Source organism: Crocuta crocuta, unplaced genomic scaffold (genome assembly GCF_008692635.1).
Source record: "Crocuta crocuta isolate KB4526 unplaced genomic scaffold, BGI_CrCroc_1.0 scaffold111, whole genome shotgun sequence".
Taxonomy (NCBI): Eukaryota; Metazoa; Chordata; class Mammalia; order Carnivora; family Hyaenidae; genus Crocuta; species Crocuta crocuta.
Genome location: NW_027527611.1, coordinates 4,477,912 through 4,490,050, shown reverse-complemented (window position 1 = coordinate 4,490,050; position 12,139 = coordinate 4,477,912).

The following is a 12,139-nucleotide window of genomic DNA, read 5'->3' as shown; positions in this document are numbered from 1 at the left end:
AGCGTGAGGTTACGGGGAGGGGGGGGGCTGTGCGGGGGAGGGGTGAACAGGGGAGACGGGTCCCTGTGAATGCGGGGATGCTAGGAGGTTACCGAGTGGAGCAGGGGTGAAGAGGGGTGATGGGTTNTGGGAGGGGGGAACAGGGCAGGAGAAGGAGAGAAGAGTGGTAATAGGTCTATGTGGAAAGGTGTGGGTGTTGGAGGGGTCTGGGCGGGGGAGGAGGTGAAGAGGGGTGACGGGTCCCTGTGAACATGGTGGTGTGCACTGCGAAGGGAGGATGGATGGGGGAGGGGGTAATGAGGGGTGACAGGTTGCAGAGCATGCTGGTCCTCTGGTCTTGACAGCACAGTTGGATAGTGAAGGACAGGTGAACTGAGCAAGAAACAGTGCGTTCAGTGAAAACAGAAGGAAAGGACATTAGGACAGGGGAGACTAGAAGGGGAGAGGGAGAGATACCAAAATCATTACAGTTTTTTATCTTCCACATTTATTGTGTCATACTCAGGTTATTAGTCGTCAACAGTTATCCACTCTTTATGGTGAAAATACTCTTTGGAACTTAATTTTACACTGTCTCAATGTGCATGTTAAGGATAGCGACTTTTATTTATATATTTTTAGCTGTATTTATTTTTTTGTGTGAGAGAGAGTGCTTTCCTGAACAGGGGACAGGCAGAAAGAGAGGGAGAGAGAAAATCCCAAGAAGGCTCCCGGCTCAGTGCAGAGCCTGAATTGAGGCTCAATCCCATGATGGGGAGATTGTGACCTGAGCTGAAATCAAGAGTTGGAAACATAACTGACGGGCCAGCCAGGTGCCCCTATTTTTAATTTTTGTATAAACAGTCAAAATTCTATTTAACCAATTTGGTTTTTTTTTCTTTATTTAAATTCAAGTTTCTTATTTTATTTTTTTATTAATTTCTAGAGAGAGAGAGAGAGACAGCGCGAGCAGGGGAGGGTCAGAGAGAGAGGGAGATACAGACTCTGAAATAGGCTCCAGGCTCTGAGCTAGCTGTCAGCACAGAGCCTGAAGTGGGGCTCGAACCCACGAACCGTGAGGTCATAACCTGAGCCGAAGTTGGTTGCTCAACCAACTGAGCCACCCAGGCGCCCCTAAATTCAAGTTTCTTAACGTACAGTGTCAGAGTAGAATCCAGAGATAATCTCTTATACTGTATAATACCCCTTGCTTATCCCAACAAGTGTCCTCCTTAATGCCCATCACCCATTTAGCCTATCCCCCCAATCATCTCCCCTCCAGCTACCTTCAGTTCTCTGAATTGAGGAGTCTCTTATAGTTTGCCTCCCTCTCTGTTTTTATCTTATTTTTCCTTCCCTCCTATGTTCATGTTTTTCTCTTAAATTGCACATATGAGTGAAGGCATATGATATTTGTCTTTTTCTGACTGACCTATTTCCCTTAGCGTAATACATTTTAGCTCCACTCATGTTGTTGCAAATGGCAAGATTTTTTTTTTTTAATTGCTGGGCAGTATTCCACTGTATATATCTACCACATCTTCTTTATCCATTCATTAGTTGATGGACATTTAGGCTCTTTCCATACTTAGGCTATCATTGATAGTATTGCTAAAACATTGGAGTGCATGTGCCCCTTCAAATCGGCATTTTTGCATCCTTTGGATAAATACTGAGTAGTGCAATTGCTGAGTCATAAGCGGTTCTATTTTAATTTTTTGAGGAACCTCCATACTGTTCTCCAGAGTGGCTGCACCAGTTTGCATTCCTACCGAAAGTGCAAGTGTTCACCTTTCTCCGCATCCTCACCAACTTCTGTGGTTTCCTGAATTGTTAATTTTAGCCATTCTGACTGGTGTGCGGTCGTATCTCATTGTGGTTTTGTTTTGTATTTTCCTGATGATGAGTGATGTTGAGCTCTTTTTATGTGTCTGCTGGCCAGCTGGATATCTTTGGCGAAATGTCTATTCATGTCTCCTGGCCATTTTTAACTGGATTATTTGTTTTTGGGGGTTGAGTTTGATATGTTCTTTAGAGATTTTTGGATAGTAACCCTTTATCAGATATGTCATTTTCAGATATCTTCTCCCATTCCATTGGTTGCCTTCTAGTTTTGCTGATTGTTTCCTTTGCTGTGCAGAAGCTTTTGATCTTGATGAGATCCCATTAGTTCATTTTTGCTTTTGTTTCTCTTGCCTCTAGAGACATGTTTAATAATGAAACTGCTTTGGCTGAAGTCAAAGAGGTTGCTGTCTGTTTTCTCTAGGATTGTGATGGTTTCCTGTCTCATATTTAGGTCTTTCACCCATTATGAATTTATTTTTGTGTATGGTGTAAGAAAATGGTCCAGTTTCATTCTTCTGCATGTTGCTGTCCGATCTTTCCAACACCAATTACCTAAGAAATTGTCTTTTTTTCTTATTTTTATTTTTTAAAATTTATTTCTCAGAGAGAGACAGCATGAGCAGGGCCGGGTCAGAAAGAGAGGGAGACACAGAATCTGAAGCAGGCTGCAGGCTCTGAGCTAGCTGTCAGCACAAAGCCTGACGTGGGGCTCGAACCCACGAACCGTGAGATCATGACCTGAGCCAAAGTAGGACACTTAACCGACTGAGCCACCCAGGCGCTCCGAGATTGTCTTTTTTCATTGGGTATTCTTTCCTGCTTTGCTGAAGCTGGTTGACCATATAGTTGTGAGTCCCTTTCTGGGTTTTCTATTCTGTTCCATTGATCCATGTGTCTGTTTTTGTGCCAGTTCCATACAGTCTTGATGACTACAGCTTTGTAGCACAGCTTGAAGTCCAGAATGGTGATACCTCCAGCTTTGGTTTTCTTTTTCAACATTACTTTGGCTATTCGGGGTCTTTCCTGGTTTCATACAAATTTTAGGATTATTCTAGCTCTGTGAAGAATGCTGGTGTGACTCTGATCCGGATTGCACTGGATATGTAGATTGCTTTGGGTAGTACCGACATTTTAATGATATTTGTTCTTCCAATCCATGAGCATGGAATGTTTTTCCATTTCTTTGTGTCTTCTTCGATTTCATTCAGAAGTGTTTTAAAGTTTTCAGCCTATAGATCTTTTACCTCTTTGGTTAGGTTTATCCCTAGGTATCTTACTGTTTTTGGTACATTTGTAAATGGGACCGATTCCTTGATTTCTCTTTCAGCTGCTTCATTTCTGTTGTATAGAAATGCAACTGATTTCTGTACATTGATTTTATAAACTGCAACTTTACTGAATTCATGTATTAGTTCTAGCAGGGTTTTTTTGGTGGAGTCTTTCAGGTTTTCCATGTAGAACATCATGTCATCTGTGAAGAGTTAAATTTTGATTTTTTATTTTCCAATTTATATGACTTTTATTTCATTTTGTTTTCTGATCGCTGTGGTTAGGTCTTTGTTGAACAACAGTGGTGAAAGTGGACATCCCTGTTGCCTTCCTGATCTTAGGGGGAAAGCTTTCAGGTTTTTCCTATGGTGGATGATATTAGCTGTGTTCCTTTTATATATAACCTGTATAACGTTGAGGCATGTTCTTTCTATCCCTATTTTGTTGAGGGATTTTATCAAGAAAGGATGTTGTATTTTGTCAAATGCTTTCTCTGCATCTATTGAGAGGATTCATAGAATGAGTTTGGAAGCTTTTCTACCATTTCTATTTTTGGAACAGTTTGAGCAGAATAGGTATTAACTCTCNGTATGGTGTAAGAAAATGGTCCAGTTTCATTCTTCTGCATGTTGCTGTCCGATCTTTCCAACACCAATTACCTAAGAAATTGTCTTTTTTTCTTATTTTTATTTTTTAAAATTTATTTCTCAGAGAGAGACAGCATGAGCAGGGCCNTTGAGAGGATTCATAGAATGAGTTTGGAAGCTTTTCTACCATTTCTATTTTTGGAACAGTTTGAGCAGAATAGGTATTAACTCTCTTTTAAATGTCTGGTAGAATTCCCCTGGGAAGCCATCTGGCCCAGAACTCTTGTTTTTTGGGAGATTTTTGATGACTGATTGATTGTGTTTGCTGGTTATGCGCCTGTTCAAACTTTCTGTGTCTTCCTGTTTCAGTTTTGGTAGTATGTGGGTGACTAGGAATTTGTCCATTTCTACCAGATTGTTCATTGTGTTGGCATACAATTTTCATAGTATTCTCCTATAATTGTGTGTATTTCTGTGGTGTTGGTTCTGATCTCCCCTCTTTCATTTCTGATTTCAACTATTTGGGTTCTCTCTCTTTCTCTCTCTCTGATAAGTCTGGCTAGGGATTTATCAATTTTGTTTATCCTTCCAAAGAACCAGCATTTAGTTTCATTTATCTGTTCTACTGATTTTTGTTTGTTTTGGTAATTTATTTCTGCTCTAATGTTTATAATTTCCCTCCTACTGCTGGCTTTTGACTTTACTTGCTGCTCCTTTTCTAGCTCCTTTAGGTGTAAGGACCTTTCTTGCTTCTTGAGATAGGCCTGAATTGCAGTGTACTGTCCTCATAGGACTGCCTTTGGTGCTTCCAAAGGGTTTGGGCTGTCATATTTTTATTTCCATTTCCTTCCATGTACTTTTTTAAATGTATTCTTTAATTTTTATTGTTACCCCATTCTTTAACTAGGATGTCCATGTATTTGAGGGCTTTCCAAATTTTTTCTTGTGGTTGATTTCAAGTTTCATAGTGTTGTGATCTGAAACTACGCACAGCATAATCTCGATCTTTTTGTACCTGTTGAAGGTTGATTTGTGACCCAGTATGTAATCTATTCTGGAGAATGTTCTATGTGCACTTGAGAAGAATGTAATATTCTGTTGCTTTAGGATGAAGTGTTTTGATGGGGTGCCTGGGTGGCTCAGTGGGTTAAGCGACCAACTTCGGCTCAGGTCATGATCTCACGGTTCATGAGTTTGAGGCCTGTGTCGGCTCTGTACTGACAACTCAGAGCCTAGAGCCTGCTTCAAATTCTGTGCCTCTGTCTCTTTCTGCCCCTCCATTGTTTTTGTGATCTCTCTCTCTCTCTCTCTCAAAAATAAATAAAACCATTAAAATTTTTTTTTTTAAGTTTGAGATGTTTTGAATATATATGTTTAAGTCCATTGGGTCTAGTGTGGCATTAAAAGAAATTTTTATGTTTATTTTTGAGAGAGAGAGAAAATGGGGGAGGTTCGGAGAGATTGGGAAACACAGAATCCGAAGCAGGTTTGAGACTCTGAGCTTTCAGCACGGAGCCTGTTGTGGGGCTCAGTCCCACGAACCATGAGATCATGACCTCAGCCAAAGTCAGATGCTCAACTGACTGAGTCACCCAGGTGCTCCTAGTGTGATATTTAAAGCCATAGTTTCCTTGTTGATTTTCTGCTTATATGATCTGTCCATTGCTGAAAGTAGGGTATTAATGTCTCCTACTCTTATGGTATTATTATTAATTTCTTTATGTTTGTTTTTAATTGTTTTGTTTATTTGGGTGCTCTCATGTTGGGGGTATAAATATTTACAATGGTTAGATCTTGATGGATAGACCCTTAATCATAGTATAATGTCCTTCTTCATATCTTGTTAAAGTCTTTGCTTAAAAAATCTAGTTCGTCCAACTTTGGCTCAGGTCATGATCTCATGGTTCGTGAGTTTGAGCACCATATTGGGCTCTGTGGAAAGCTCAGAGCCTGGAGCCTGCTTTGGATTCTGTGTCTCCCTTGCTATCTGTCCTCCCCCGCCCACACTCTGTCTCTCTCTCAGAAATAAAATAAGCATTAAAATTTTGTTGTAAAAAATCTAGTTTATCTATGTATGGCTACTCTGGCTTTCTTTTTAAGTCCAGTAGAATGATAGATGTTTCTCCACCCCCTCACTTTCAATCTTCAGGTGTTTAGGTCTAAAATGAGTCTCTTGCATAGAAATGGATCTTGTTTTTTAAATCCATTCTGATACCCTATGTCTTTTGATTGGAACATTTAGTCCCTTTACATTCAGATTGATTATTGAAAGAGATGAATCTAGTGCCATTGTTTTGCCTATAGAGTTGGTGTTTCTGGTGATGTTCTCTAGTCCTTTGTAGTCTTTGTTGCTTTGGTCTCCCCCACACTCACACCCACTCAAAGAGTCCCCCTTAATATTCCTTGCAGGGCTGGTTGAGTTGTTACAAACTCCCTTAATTTATTTATTTATTCATTCATTCATTCATTCATTCATTTTGGTAAGAGAAAGTCTTTATCTCTCCTATTCTGAATGACAGCCTTGTTAGATAAAGAATTTTTGGCTGCATACTTTTTCCATTCAGCACATTGAATATTTCCTGCCACTCCCTTCTGGCCTGCCAAGTTTCAGTGGATAGGTCTGCTGTAAACCNATAGACCCTTAATCATAGTATAATGTCCTTCTTCATATCTTGTTAAAGTCTTTGCTTAAAAAATCTAGTTCGTCCAACTTTGGCTCAGGTCATGATCTCATGGTTCGTGAGTTTGAGCACCATATTGGGCTCTGTGGAAAGCTCAGAGCCTGGAGCCTGCTTTGGATTCTGTGTCTCCCTTGCTATCTGTCCTCCCCCGCCCACACTCTGTCTCTCTCTCAGAAATAAAATAAGCATTAAAATTTTGTTGTAAAAAATCTAGTTTATCTATGTATGGCTACTCTGGCTTTCTTTTTAAGTCCAGTAGAATGATAGATGTTTCTCCACCCCCTCACTTTCAATCTTCAGGTGTTTAGGTCTAAAATGAGTCTCTTGCATAGAAATGGATCTTGTTTTTTAAATCCATTCTGATACCCTATGTCTTTTGATTGGAACATTTAGTCCCTTTACATTCAGATTGATTATTGAAAGAGATGAATCTAGTGCCATTGTTTTGCCTATAGAGTTGGTGTTTCTGGTGATGTTCTCTAGTCCTTTGTAGTCTTTGTTGCTTTGGTCTCCCCCACACTCACACCCACTCAAAGAGTCCCCCTTAATATTCCTTGCAGGGCTGGTTGAGTTGTTACAAACTCCCTTAATTTATTTATTTATTCATTCATTCATTCATTCATTCATTTTGGTAAGAGAAAGTCTTTATCTCTCCTATTCTGAATGACAGCCTTGTTAGATAAAGAATTTTTGGCTGCATACTTTTTCCATTCAGCACATTGAATATTTCCTGCCACTCCCTTCTGGCCTGCCAAGTTTCAGTGGATAGGTCTGCTGTAAACCTGATCTGTCTTCCCTTGTAGGTTAAGGCTTGTTTGTCCCTGATTTCAGAATTGTCTTTATCTTTGTATTTTGCAAGTTTCACTATGATATGTCATGGTGTTGACCTATTTTTGTGGATTTTGAGGGGAGTTCTCTGCCTCTTGGACCTGAAAGCCTGTTTTCTTCCTTTGATTATGGAAGTTCTAAGCTATAATTTGTTCAAATGAACCTTCTTCCTTTCCCCATTCTTCTTCTTTTGGGACTTCTCTGATACCTATTCTCTTTTTTACTTTTTCCACCCTCACTGTCAGTATATTTTGCATCTCAGCTATAGCATTTTAAAATTTATCCTATTTCTTTGATCTCTGCAGCAAGGGTTTCTCTGGTGTTCTATGCTTTTTTCAAGCCCAGCTAGTAATCTAACTACTAGTAGGACTACTAGTAGTTCTAAATTATTGTTCAGATTCATTGCTTATATCTGTTCTTTTTGACCTTTCTTTTGGGGGGAAATCTTCTGTCTTGTCATTTTGGCTGTGTTTCTGTCTTTTGCATGTTTTAAAAGCTTGTTTTGTTTCCTGCACCTGAGAGTATTGCTGTATTATATAAAGGGGATCATGCACTGTCCAGAGCCTGGCACTCCAGGAAGAGTTTCTGGTGTGTGCTGTGTGCACTCTGCTGTTGTATTTTGGCTGCTCTTTCCCACTGGTCAGTCCTCTGCAGAGCTCCTCTTTGCTTGCAATGGTGGAATGTTTGTACCTTTACCTAGGTGTGCTTTCATTTGTTTGTTGAAGTTACTCTGGGAAAAAGGTGTGGAGGGGAAGCCTGATCCCAAAATGGAGAAAAGGGAACAACAATAAAAAACTAAACAGAGATTCAAAAAACTGTAAGGATGATTGCAAAGAAAAAGAAAGGGGGGAAAAAGAATAAAAGAAAGAAACAACAAAAAGGAAAGAATAAAACAGCCTGATCCAAAAAGAAAAAAGAAATGAAATGGAAAAAAGCAAACAAAAAAACCCCCAAATACTCTAAGCCTGATTCCAAAAGAGAAAAAGAAGAAAGAAGAAAAAAAAAAAAAACTGTAGGTGTCGTTTTGAAGCACTCAATTTCCAGGACACAATGTGCCTGGGGGTGTGGCCTGGGCTGCTCTGGAGGAGAGGCTGGTTGCAATGGCTCAGAATCTTTTATGCCCCAGTAAGTAAACAGTTGCCAGGAAAGGGGGTGAGGGAGATGGGGGAGTTTGGAGTTAGTGGGTCCCACCTCCACTGGGGGCTGCTGTGCTGCTCTCTGACTTCCTACCATGTTGGGTTGGGGGGAAATGGCATCATCCCAGTCTCTCTTCCTGGGACTCGGGATCTCAACTTCTGCTATTTTAGCAGTCCTCACACAGCAGTGAGGGCAGTCAGCTTGTCTTGTGCCACAACGGTCCTCCATTTTTTTCTTTGGTGCATGCCTGGGTTTCAAAACGCAGTCTAAAGTACCTGGCACTTGTGCGGATCCACTCCCATCCTCCAGATTACAGCCTCTCCATGATTCTTGATGAAAGGCCTTTGGCTGGCACCTGCAGGGTCTCTTTTCCCTTGTGGAGGCAATAAACCGTCTTTCAAAAGTATTCCAGAAAGGGGATCATTTTCTCCTAGTGATATCTTTACATCACGCTGTACACTCTGGGGCCAGCTCCCTTCTCCTCAGGAGTGCACACCACACCTCTGCTCTGGAGAATATTGCTCACTTCCAAAACCTCAGAGTTTGAGCTCCAAATGCTGTTGGCAAAGAAAATAAACAACAAACAAAAAAACCCTGTGACACTCCCCGGAGTCCATGGTCCAGAGAGGTTTCCTTCTTGTGCTAACTCGATACTGCACTTTCTTAGCCCCTTTCTCTGTTCCTTTGTCTCTCCATAGAAAGGCTTCCCTCCCTCTGTGACACCGAAGTTTTTCTCTCCCCTAATTCCTTTCCATGCACCTTACACTTATCACGCCGTCTCCCTCAACTGTGGAGATCTGCCAGTCTGCAGATCCATTTACTGGGTGGTCCAAGTGATCAGACCTCAACAGAGTTGTTTGAGGGATGAGGAAAGCCCAGGGTCCCCTTACTTCTCCACCATCTTAACTCCTTCCTTCCTTTATATGATCTCTTAAATTTATGGGCTGTAAACTAAAGTTTTCAACTAAGTCTATGCTCCCTTTATCCTTTCTCAGCAAATGTTCAAGGATGGTCTCAATTATACTTATGTTTTGTTCTACCAAAGCCCATCTGCTCCAGAAAAATCTAGCTCATGTAAAGCTATTTACTTTGGTGGCTATCCTTCATGATTTTCAGTACTAAGAATTCTTAACTTTATATTTTCTGATATCTTTATATTTAATGTGTTATTTCAGAAAAAAAGAAATACTTGAGATCATTATGGTTAAAACCATGAAAGAGAAGTTGGCTTTTGCTGAGGAGTAAGAAGAGTAAGGAGTAATCTTTGGACATAGGGGTGAGGAGAGAGCCTGTCCCTATGGCATTCAGGTCACATTATTCCTGTTAGGGTAGTGCGGGTTGCATTCTGCTGGCTTCTACTGACCTCCTTGCATGTTCCAACACATTCGAGAACAGGGTTGCAAGGCAGTTTGGTAGGAGAGGACCAAGACTGTTTAAGCAGAGAATGCAAGTGTCTCTCCTGAGAAGAGGGTCACCTGGCAATGTGAACTGGCTTGGGGAAGGAAAAGAAGAGTGCTGAAGAGGATTGAAGAGCCTGGAATGGGCGGGACACTTGGAAGCTCAGAAATGGGAGAAATGAAAATCTGCCCATCCTCGCCTGGAAATCCTAAACTCAGTGTGTATTATAAGTACCTTTAGTGTCTGATTTCACGTGAAGGTCAGTTTCTATCATGTACCTACTGTTGCCAGATGACATGGATTTAACTAGGATAGGAAGACTTTCTGAACAAATGAACAGAAACAACAAATTGGTTCTCTGTGTTGAAGATTATTGTCCACATAGGAGTTCCTGTGGGAGATGTCCCAGCGTTTCCATGGAAAGCAGAGGACTGCATATCCGATGGTGAATCCCTCCCTATGTGTATGGTTGAGGTACCAGAAGGGGCGTATTGATTCCAAGCCCTAAAAGGCATAGTCTCAACACTCAGGAGTGAGTTAAGAGTGATGTTGCCTGAGAAGGAAGCTCAGACAGGAAAGAAGATGAGTAGGAGTTAAGAATTTTTCTTAGGAAAATAAAAAAGTATATTCTCTATTGATATGTTCTCTCCTTCCTGAAATGCTTTTTATAGAACCTACTAATCTTCAACTCTCAGGTATCCTATCTAACAACATTTACTCTCAGTAATTCATGGTGTTTTCAGAGTCCTTTTCCATCTCCAGAGAGATTCCATCTCACTATGAAGCACTGACATGAAACTTTTGAAGTATCTCCATTTGAGGCTAAATCAGTGGAAGGACTTCAGGATATATCTTTGAATAAGGATTAAAGAAACTGCACAGATAAGTGGTTTATTAATGTGCAGGAATTGCTGGAGAATCCTAGAAAATAAGATTGATAATGGAAAATCTGATCTTCTTGACTTGATAATGCACTCCAAGGTTAGCAAAGTGAGTCAGTGTGGATCTGGCCTCAAAATAGTAATGATTTGGAATAAATTGGGAGAATGTAGAAACTGATCATGAAATTAAGGTTGCAATTAATCCATATGATAGGATGGGTTTTATTCCACAATTGCTTTTTAAAAATGTAATCTTAAATGTCTTAGAGTAGATGTTTTAAAAAAAGTAGCTCACAACACCTACATTCCAGAGAGACCTTGACGTTCATGGATTTGTAAACAATCTCCTAGTTGTTGCTTCTTAGCACAATGACTTGTCTGAAGACGTATGCATGCTTCTATGCTTTGGGCAAGTTGGTTTGAATGCTGGTTTGAAGTGTAGTGCATTCATGTTTTGATAGATTCTAGCAAGATCGCCCCTGCCTAGAGTTGCAGTGACATCTTTAACTACCACAATGTGGGCCTTTAAACAGGACTCAATATTACACTCTTTATTTTTATGTATATAAGGAAAAATGTGGGTTTTATTTATATTTCACTGATAATTAAATAAATGTTTTTAATACAGTTGTATTTCCATTTCAATTAGTTTTCCTCCTTGGCTCATTTCTCATGTAATTTCTCAGAATATTTTATATTCTGTAGTTTTATCATGCACACACAGTCATTTACACAAACATGTGTGCACTTTAATCTATTTTAGTTATAATTTTTATACATTAAAATATAAATCTTAATGCTATCACTATTTTTACTATAGCTTCCCCTATTCTGCTATTACAAAATATTATTGATTTTAGTTTGAGTATTATATCATTTAATCTACTTACCATGTTATATTTTCTCGATGAATTTATTTTTGTGTTGACATATAATAGTCTTGTTACAGCTTTTGAGTTAAAGTCTGTTTTATCTGATGTAAGTATAACTACCTCTGCTCTCTTTAGGATTTCCATTGACATGGAATATGTTTTTGTGTTTCAACACTTTGAGTCTGTGTGTGTCTTTAAAGCTGAAGTGAATTTTTTGTAGGTAGCATATATTTGGATATTGGGGTTTTTTTCATGTTTATTTTGAGAGAGTGTGTGTGAGCATGAGTGGAGGAAGGGCAGAGAGAGAGGGAAAGAGAGACTATCCCAACAGGCTCCATCCTGTCAGCACAGAGCCCAGTGTGGGGCTCCATCCCATGAACTCATGACCTGAGCCCAAAATAAGAGTCAGATGCTTAACTGACTGGGCCACTCAGGCATCCCTGGGTATTGTTTTTAATCCAGTCAGCCTTCATATGCCTTCTTATTGTAGAATTTAATCCACTCACATCTTAAATAATTATTATAGGCAAGAGCTTACTAATGCCATCTTATTCTTTTTTGGATGTTCTGCAATTCTCTTGTTCCTTTCTTCCTGTCTTTGTGTATTGATGATTTTCTGTAGTGGTATGCTTTGATTCCTGCCTTTTTATCTTGTATATTTA